The sequence below is a fragment of the Ochotona curzoniae genome, unplaced genomic scaffold (genome assembly GCF_017591425.1).
Source record: "Ochotona curzoniae isolate NIBS_2020 unplaced genomic scaffold, NIBS_Ocur_1.0 contig_2754, whole genome shotgun sequence".
Taxonomy (NCBI): domain Eukaryota; kingdom Metazoa; phylum Chordata; class Mammalia; order Lagomorpha; family Ochotonidae; genus Ochotona; species Ochotona curzoniae.
Window position 1 is genome coordinate 3,649,571 of NW_024465582.1, and position 9,808 is coordinate 3,659,378.

The following is a 9,808-nucleotide window of genomic DNA, read 5'->3' on the forward strand; positions in this document are numbered from 1 at the left end:
AGGAGTTGATTACGTATCCTTGCCAAACCAGGGATGAGTGTGAACCGCGGGAAGAGACTCTACTTCCTGCGAGCCATTTGTCCTTGTGCGATCATAGCCGTCACTTGCTTGTAACTTATCTAATTTCACATCCCAGCAAATACAGCATCATTCCTCCCATAGCCTCGCTTCTGGCTGCAACACTCTCGCAGCTCCTTATCATACAGATCTGTAATTGAATTACCTATTGCAGTAATGTGATTTACTCACAAATGTACATAAAAACGCAATCTACAATGAAATTGTCCCAGTCTATAGCTCCTCCAGATTCTCCATGAACTCGAGGTTAGCCGATTTGTCAGAATCACAGTGACAAATAATGACAAATAGATGGGGAAATAAAAGATTAGTGAGCTTGTGGCCAAAAATGAGAAATTCTACATCTGGAAACCCTATTATCATCTTTTAAACTAGTTTCTCCCACCCTCCCTCCAAACCTTACTCAGGAAGCCAATTTTAGTAGGGAACATAAGCACAAAATGGAATGATTTTACTTCTTCCAAATGCAACCATCCCATGCTGACACCTGGGAAATAAAGCATGGCCACCTTTGCTCTTGTCAACCAACCATTAATCTTGGAGAAAAAAAAAAAGATGACAATAGCAGCTCCTTTGGAAAAAAAAAATCTGTTTTCCTGAGCCCACTGTTGCGTTAATCCTATTTTAAATGCCATGCCTCAGGTGAAATATAACTTGCCTTTGAAGTTGCCTGGCTCCACAGTACTCTGCGAAATGACGAGCTGATCTCCTTAGCTCAGAACCTCGCACTGGCAAAGACGGATTGGGGCCCTGCTGGAATGTCAGAATGATCCACTGCCTATCCTGGAGTCGGTTTCCATTCACACCATGCAGTTTGGCTTGAAATCCCAAACCACAGAAAGTGAACTTTATCTACCTACACTCTTGCTCACCTTTCATTTCTATTTCTTCTTGCTATCAGAAACTGTGTGCATCTGGATAACTGGGACCCAAAAATTCACCAAAGATACTTTTACTTGGGGTATTAGGAGTTCCTTCGTTCACCTTCCTCTCCAAGAGCTGGTCCTGCCCTGCTGGGCTGATGCAGCCAGAAATCAGAAACAGCAGCTTGCTCCCTACCTACAACAGATCACTTCTGCAGGGCAGCAGAGGGAGAGAAAACAAAGGCTGAGCAAAGCCCGGCCATTGCGCACGCTTCCCCGGCCATGGAGCAGGGCTGCTGGGAGCGCGCCTGTGCCGGCAGGGCAGCATCGTCACAGCGCAGACCCAGGCCAGCAGCTCAAATCAGGCACACACACAGGTCGCACAGGCTGGGAAGTGCAACAGTCTCCACTAGACACTTTGCCCCTTGTTCTAACTCAATTTGTTACACATTGCAATTTACATGTTAAACATTATTTAGTACTAAACATACAGATGCGTCACCTTGGTATTATAATTATCCCCTAAGCAATTTTTCAGGGTAACCATGGCAACAATCTCAGAAGCCTTTTTTTTTTTTTACAGAAAAACTTGGTACAATTTTAGAATCAAGAATCGCAGAGGATTTAATACGAGCTGTAGGACCACTTTCCTTGGATATTTGTACATAAGGGCACTACAAAAATCGATAACTTGACTGCAAATTATTCTGTCTTGCTTTCCATATGATGTGTAATCCAAGCCTCCGCCTTGGCATGAGGTCTGATCTTGGCTAGCCCGGGAGTTCATGATCACACGTTTATGTAACACAGCGTGGCTATAACTCTGGAGGGGCACTCAGCAGAGCCCTTGACCCCCTCCCCCGGCTTCCTGCTAGAGGGTCTTCTAGAAGTCAAGCCTCATTTTCAATGACACTGCAACCAGTAAGAACGGACAGCTGGAAGCTGCCCAAGTGATCTCCGAGCTAGTTAGAACTCCACAACGGTTCAGATCACTCTAACGTCAGGCACAGCTGACTTCACTCCCAGGGATGACCATCTCCTGCATTCTAGCACAGCCCAGAGAAAACCTGTATGAATTTTCTGGTGAGAGACTGAAGAAAACTCTGGAAAAATCTCCTGATTTCAGGGGTACCGCAGGCTTCCGAAGGCCAGGAACCCTCCAACATGTAAGCTGAAGTTTGCAACGGTGGGTCCTATTCTGTGTGGCCCCTGAGCAAGAAGTTCCAACACGTGTCAGTGATGCAAATGCTTAAGAAGTGTTTACGCATCAACTCCCGGCCCTGAGGAAGAGATGGCTTGAAAAAGGCGGCAGGTTTATTTTTACCAACTTCTGAACATCTCCAAAACTTCCTTGGGACAGAGAGGCAAGCTTTACCACCCAGGAGACCAAAGGCTTTGCTCGCCGCAGGGAGCATGCAGCTGTTTGCCATTAAACAACCAAGTCAGCTATGAGATTTGAAAAAGAAAAAAAAAAAAAAAAGGCACACAACGATTAGCATCCATCTTGACCAAAAGCACAGACAGATCTAACACAAGGACTCGGAGTGCCACAGCAAGCAGCAGCTGGGGACACCAGCCACCTAGGAAGACAGTTTTGGGGGAGACAGGCCAGGACACAAACCTGTCTTACAAGCAGGCTCACTTCATGCAAACATGGAAAGAAAAATCCTTAGGGTTTAAAAAAAGGGGGGGTACTTTGGGGGTAAGTACTGGCACGAACAAGACGTCACTTGATACATGCATAACTCAAGGTGCTCATAAACTCCAATTATGAAGTGGTGGCTGAAACACCTCAAAAACTTCTCTTGAATGAAAACACTGGCATTCATTAGCAGCTCAACAATTCTCATCTGCTGTTCCCAAACGTGGGGGGGGGGGAGGTCGTGAGGGCACAAGGTCGTTTTCTTAAACACACAGGCACCAACAATCATGTGCTATTCCTGGTGTTTCTGCTCGGGCCTCCTGGGGACTGGATCTGGGTGTGAGCATCGCACAGCACTGCTCCTCTCTCCACACAGCCACAGGAGCAGGGCAGCCTGGCCGAGCCAGAGTCGGCCGTGGTGGACGCATGAGCTCCACCGGAGCCCCTATCCAACTGGCCTTCTCGTATTTGCTGCCCATTTCCCTAACCCTTCTTCCAGCGTGGCGTCGGATGAGCCCCAGCACTCCCGGCTATGGAATTACTGCGGGACGCGTCCGCTCCAGATGGGTGTAAGCCGGGACCCCCGCAGCCGGCCAGCGGGAGTGACCGCCTGTGGCATCCTGGGCCCCAGGAGCGCTGGCTCTCAGCGCCCCCTGCCGGGGTCCCTGGGACGCCGCCGGCGCAGGAAAGTTAAATCCCAAGTCTGGGCAGCTGCAGGTACAAAGCGAGTGCAGGGCGACGCGGTGCAAGCGCTTCCCGCCAAAGCCCCGGGACGCCGCCAGGAACCGCGCTGGACCGGGCACCGGGGCGCCGCAGGGAGGCCACTCCTGGAAACCCCGCGACCCTCTAGAGAGGAAGGCTTCCCAGCGTGGTCGGGATCCGCGACATCCCGCGCCCGGGAGGTGAAAGCGACGGAGCAGCGCGGCGTGGCGCGGGGGTGCAGCTCACCTGGCACGCTGCTCCCCAGGAATCGACCTCCTCCGCCTGAGGCTCCTGGCTCAACCGAAGTGCGCGCGGCAGAGTAAAGCCCAAGACCCCCTGACCTCGGCTGGTACCGCGCGCCGTAAGCCCACTGTCGCCCAAGTCCCCAGGGCTGTGGGGCAGCGGCGCTCGTAAGGCGAAGACCCCGCGCCCAGCCTTCCGCTCCAGGCTCCCAACAGCGCGAGCTTGGACGCGCGCGCGCACCGAGCTCCACTGGGGGCCTTTCGGGGGGCGCAGGGCCGGGGTACAGGGCGCCCGCAGGGACACTCCAGCTCCGTACCTCAGCTCACTCAGAGCTCGGCAAGGGCGAGGACACAAACTTCCAACCCGTGCTCCAGCTTCACCGTGGGCGCCCCCGCACTGACGGCGCCAATCCGAGACCCGTACCCTCTGGGCCGTCCCCCGCCCAGGTGCCTGCAATCGAGATCTCCGCCACCCCAGCCGCCTCCTGGGTTCCGATCCGCGGCGAGGCGAGGGCAGGGGCTCCCGCTCCCCTCCGGGAGGGTTAGGGGAGGAAGGTCGCTCACCAGGTGCAGGGCGCGCTCCTCGCGCCAGGCATCAGCGTCCAGGTGCCCCGAGCTCCCGGCGAGGCAAGCTTCAGTGCTGGCGAGGGAAGTCGAGGCAGCAGCCGACACCTAGTCACAGCGTTCAGCGCTCGGGGCACTGGCGAAGCCTTTAGGCGCACAGTCTCCCAAACCTCGCGGCCAGCCGGTGGGTGGGCAGGTCCGTGCTCAACCGGGGTCGACCAGAGAGATGGCAAAAGTTGGGTGCCCGAGCCAGCTCCACCGGGGAGCCGCGGGCTGCGGAGATGCAGGGTCGCGGTAGGCGGCCCGGAGCTGCGGAGCCCACCCGCGGCGGGAGGCAGCGCGCGGAGCGGGCGCAGCGAGAGCAGCCGCCGCCGGCGCCGCCTTCCCGGCGAGTAGAGCCGCGCGGAGCGCGCGGGCCGGGAGCGCGGGCCTGGCAGCTCGGGGCCGCCTCGCCCCGCCCCCGGCCCGCCCCCACGCCGCCTCCACCCCGCGCGGGCGAAACCCGAGCGCCCCGCCCCGCACCCGACCGCGGGGGCGCCTTCCCCGAGCCCGCCTCGGCCCGGAACGGGACCCCTCGGCGCCGGGGGCGCCCCACAGCACCCCAGGAGCCCCAGGCCCGCCTGGATGGCTCGAGTTGTCGCACTTTCCGGGGGCCACCCTCCCGGCCCCGCAGAGGCGGCCCGTGGTCCCCTGTCCTCCCCCCACCGTCCCGCCGTTCGGACGTGGCCACATGGGGTGGGGGCAGGGGCGCTATAAAGGGCCGCCGGCGGCGCGGGCCGAGCCTCGCGACGTGGCGCGTTCGCCCGGCCGGCCCCGGCTCCAGGTACGTGCACCTCCTTTGACCGGATCCCGCCGCGTGGAGGGTGGGCAGGGGCCAGCCGGTCCCGGGGGACGCAGAGTTGGTGATTTTGCGCTTGGGTGGGTGGCATCGCCTTGCTTGTTGAGCGGGAAACTCCTTCCCGCGGCCTTGGAGTCGCTGCGGGGTTTGTTGGAGGAGCAGTGTGCGGTGAGCCTCGCGGAGAAGTTGGAGCGAGTTCAGCGGGGTTCGGTAGGGTGTCGGGTAGAGGTGGAGAACTTAAATCAGCAGATCCAGGCGCCCGGGCGGCAGTGGTGAAGGTACAGTCCCACAGCTGCGGCTACAGTCGGTTCTGGGACTGTTGGTAACTTGTTGCACTTCGCCTGGATCTTTGGGCCTGATTGAGGAAGTACTCAGAGGTAAAAAATTTACCATTGGAAAGCAAATAAAAGCAACTCTAGAGACGCCAATAGTTGATGCTTTTGACTCTCGGCTTCTGTGGGGGAGGGGGCTGGGAGGCCTCGCCGGTTTAAAAATGCGCGCAGAGGCCCCATGTGAGAACGTATTCTCCAGTGGGGAACACCGGACTTGGGTGCCCAGATGGCCTGGCGTGACTCTTTTCCTCTAGATGCGGCTGTGCAACAGGCTCAGCCCTTTTGGGGCCCCAGGGGTGGCTCTAAGGGACTCCAGCATGGCATACATGCACCCATCACGTCCTCACCAGGCCTGGGAAAACTCCCAGGTACCCCCGAGGCCGCTAGCCTAGCGAGGGTCCCTCCAGCTCAAGGTAGGTGCTGGCTGCTGTGTGCTGGAGCTGATACAAGGGGCCAGGATGGGCAGAAAGTTGACTTCATGTTCTGGAGGCTGTGTTTCTAATGAAACAATGGCGTGCAAGTTCTGAAGGTTTTCACAGCAGCAAGCCAAATGCCCAGCCTCTGGCACTGCCAGCTGCCTTGCTCACCAAAATCCTCCCTGGGGCAAGAGAGGCGGGCTGTCCTCTTGGGGCCCCGAGCAGGCGGGGGATGTGTGCTGCTGGCTGCTGGACACTTAAGTGAAAAGCCCAGCAGCCCACCTCCCCGCCACCCCGCGTGCCTGGCCCGCATGGGGCGCTAGCTGCAGTTCTCACTGCCAGCGTGGCACAGGAGGCTTATGGACCATGGGGGAGGGCGACAGAACAGTATTTAGCAAACCCTCATTCTTGTCTCCCACCCGCACAGCGAAAGGTAAAGTGAGCAATTTAAAAAAAAAAAAAAAAAAGGCAACTCTTGGCCTGTAAGGGTAAGCATTGGAAGAAGGTTCGCTGTGACCCAGGAGGACTGATCAGGTGACGGCTCAATCAGTTAAGCACCTGAGGAGGGGAGACGGTTTGTTACACCTGCACTGGGGACATCATTAAAAGCCATTCTTAGTGATAATGAGCCGCCAGCCAGTTACTAATAAACAGGGAATGAAATCAAATCACAACGGAAGGTGCATCCCCAAAGCCTGGACTTGAATTCAGCCTCGGATCTGGGAGCTGCTTCTTGAACGAGGCCTGCTCCAGCCACAGCTGGCTGCAGAGTCAGCTGTGTGTGGTGAAGGAGGAAGGCTGTGTTTCAGGTGAGCCACTCACCCTGGAGCCAGCATTCAGGTCGGCTCTCATTAACTGAGCCATTGCACCAGTACCCACAGGTATTTCGTGTTTAAAGGAACGGTTTTTCCCCGGTGGAAGACGGCTTGCTCACCCAAGAGCCACCTGCATTCAAGTGTCTGTTCCTAGCACTGCCAATTGGGAGAGGATTGCTTTTAAATAACCACCTTTAGTTCTTTTTAAAATAAAATTACTGCTTCTGCTAACATGTTTTAGGTGAAGCCAGGCCCGGAGGGAAAAGCAGACTCGTGGTGAAAATGATGACTTCTGGGGCACTGATTCATGTGACTTGAAAAAGGCCATCCATTTCCTGATTCACCCCAGTTTCTGTTTGGAAATGCAAAGGGGCTTGTGTCTCGGAACTAATCAGGCAATGCTGTCTTGTCTTCACTTCCCCCCCAGAGCACCGGTGTCCCCCGCTTCACCAGGCCGCAGTCAGTCTTGGAGCACAGGGGCCGAAGGAAGTCAAGAAGACGCCCTGCAGAACACGAGGGAACCTGCTGGCTGAGGGCGCTGAGATGTGATCCCATCAGACTGAAATCCTGGCCTCCTGACAGTGATGTTCTACCGCATTGCCCTTCACCTGAGATACACTGGTTAACATCCACACGTGTTCGTTCTTCCCCCCTATTCCTTCCTTGAGGCCCCTGGCATTTCAGAAGCGGGGAAAATCCTGCTGGAAATCCTGAACAACCCCATTGGTTGTTTCTTCAACACAGCATAATATTGTCACAAAGATGTGACATTTGAGGTGTGGCACTACTTGGCAAGGCCCAGTGCTATGTTTAAAGTGTTAGCAAGACCCGTGAAAGCAATGACAGGTGATGTCCTGCTGGCTCCCAAAGATTGACGTTGAAGATCCTTAAATGGGGGAGATTTCAGGCAACTCTGAGTTCTGAAACTTCAATTGCTTGAGTTTTGCCTAACTTTCTTTAGAGTTCTTATCCCGAGAAACATAGGTAGGAAGAAGATCACAGCTGGGAGAATGAGCGGAAGCGGGCATAGTGTGAAGCACAGTAATGGCCTGTGCCCAGGAGACCACCCCCAGCCTTGCAGGGTTTCATCCAGGGTCCCCGGAATCTGGCCAGAGCAGAGCATACTGTGCACGGTCCATGGAGGATGATGCCGAAGAGCTGGCCAGCCCTGCTGAGTCCTCCCTTTGGAGCGCTGCTGCCTTCATTTCACACCTGAGCGCCACATTCCTCACACAAAGTCCTGGGCTGCAGAACTCCAGGATCAAAGTGTCAAACTTCACTCCAGAGTGAACCAGAGTGGACCAGAGAGGGCCAATGAGGAGGGCGATGGTTTTGTTGGGAGATGAACTTCCAGTAAGGGCCTATTAATAAAACATTCTCATTTACCTCCACTGCCTTCCCAGAACAGCACAAATGTTCTAGAAATCTTGAAGTATTCTGTTTTTGGTTTAGATTTCTAGATCTATATTTTCTAGCCATCCAATTTCCTGAAAGTAAGGTTGATGTCTTCTGTGCGTGTGATATGAGGAGGGGGAAAGCCCACGTTTTCAGCAGCTCCGGGATCCCTAGAGGAAATGCCGATGGTTCCCAGCATAGAGATAAAGCATCGGTCTGGCTTCCTGAATGCTGTTTCCTGGAATTGAGCCTGTGTAGGTTCTGAGTGTAAGTCCGTGTGTAGACACAGGATGGTTGGGATTACAGACCAGTGTCTTCTGTGATCTTGGCAAGTAAAGCAGGAGGAGAGAGGGAGCAGAGTATACACCACGGAGATGGCTGTTCAGAAACAGTGCTTTGTCCTGCTTAGATGGAGGAAGATATTATGCCTTGGTTAATTTTTAAAAAGATTTTATTTTTATTGCAAAGTCAGATACACAGAGAGGAAGATCTTCTGTCCGATGATTCACTCCCCAAGTGATTGCAATGGCCCAGCTGAGCCAATCAGGAGCCAGGAGCTTCTTCCAGGTCTCCCACATGGATGCAGGGAGCTGGATGGGAAGTGGAACTGCCGGGATTAGAACCGGCGCCCATATGGGATCCTAGCGCATTTAAGGTGAGGACTTTAGCCACTAGGCCACAGCGCAGGGCCCATATACCTAATGCCTTGGTTAATTTCAAGATTTACCAAAAATGAGGGACTGGTGTTGTGGCAAAAGGTTAAGTTGCCGCCTGTAATGCCAGGATCTCCAAAGGTGCCTATTCATGTTCTGGCTGCTCCGCTTCCCATCCAGAGTCCTAGGTCCCCTGCCCCCCTCCTCTTCTCCCCGATGTGGGAGACCCAGAAGCTTGGCTTTGACTAGATCCAGCCTTGGTCATTGGGGCCATCCGGGAAAAGAACCAGCCAATGGAAAATCTAACTACCTTTCAAATAAACCAATCAATGTCTTTTTTAACCCCCCCCCAAAAAAAAGTACTGTCATTAGAGCAGCCTGTTAGTGTCCTGGGGCAAGCAGGGAGAAGATGCCTCCAGGACCCTGCAGCTCCAGTGTCAAACCTCATTTCCACTCCTTTGCATGCTCATTATTTCTGTCTTAATTGGAAACAGCAATTTTCACTGAAAGTACCAACACCCCCTTTCTGGCCTTCCTGTGCCTGGGAATCCTTCTCCAAACAGCATCTCCCCCCCAACATCTTCCTCAATAAAACCTGACTTTGTGTAAACTCTAGGCTGCCTGGCTTTGAGCATGCGGGCATGCACACACACATCACCCCGTCAGCAGCTTTACAGCAGCTGACTGACATGCCTTGAAACTTCGTGAGGAGTGACATACACTAAGTTGAGTGGGTTTCCATGAAAGACTTCCTAATGGGGCTGGCATTGTGGAGCACGAGTAAAGCCAGCATTTGGAACACTGGCGTCCCCTGTGAGAGGGGCTTTTCTGCTTTCAACTCAATGCCCTGCTGATGCGCCAGGGAAAGCTTTCTTTAAGCTTTGTAAAATGAGACAGACTACAAGTGACTAATGGGGTGTGGTCTTCCAGGCCCTCCAGTCTGACCTCTGCATTCCTCCTTGGAGCTGTGTTTTGTTGAGACCAGATACCAGGTGCCATCTCGCACTGTGAGACAACCTCGGGGATTCCAGCCAGGAGCCAGGGACGGTGGTGGACAGATGCCTAAGTCCCTGATCTCTGTGGAGCACACATCTCGGCCCAGCCTTGGCAGAGAACTCCCCATCGTACCTCCGCCATCACACTGTGTCTGCAGCAGGACGTGTTGGCTCCGGGTGGTGGTATTCATGTGTCCAGTCTGGCATTTCTGAAGCTTTCACTTCCCCAGGTCTGCTCTTGTAAGCCTCCCTCCTCCTTCCTCCCTACTCTGT

General features: G+C 54.6%; 1 non-coding gene across 1 annotated transcript; it reads left to right on the plus strand.

The window, feature by feature from the left end:
• Window positions 1-6,767: 6,767 nt before the first annotated feature.
• On the plus strand, window positions 6,768-6,837 carry LOC121154711. The gene has a single exon (XR_005883597.1). It is a non-coding gene; the product is annotated as a small nucleolar RNA SNORD123 (small nucleolar RNA).
• The last annotated feature ends 2,971 nt before the right edge of the window (window positions 6,838-9,808 follow it).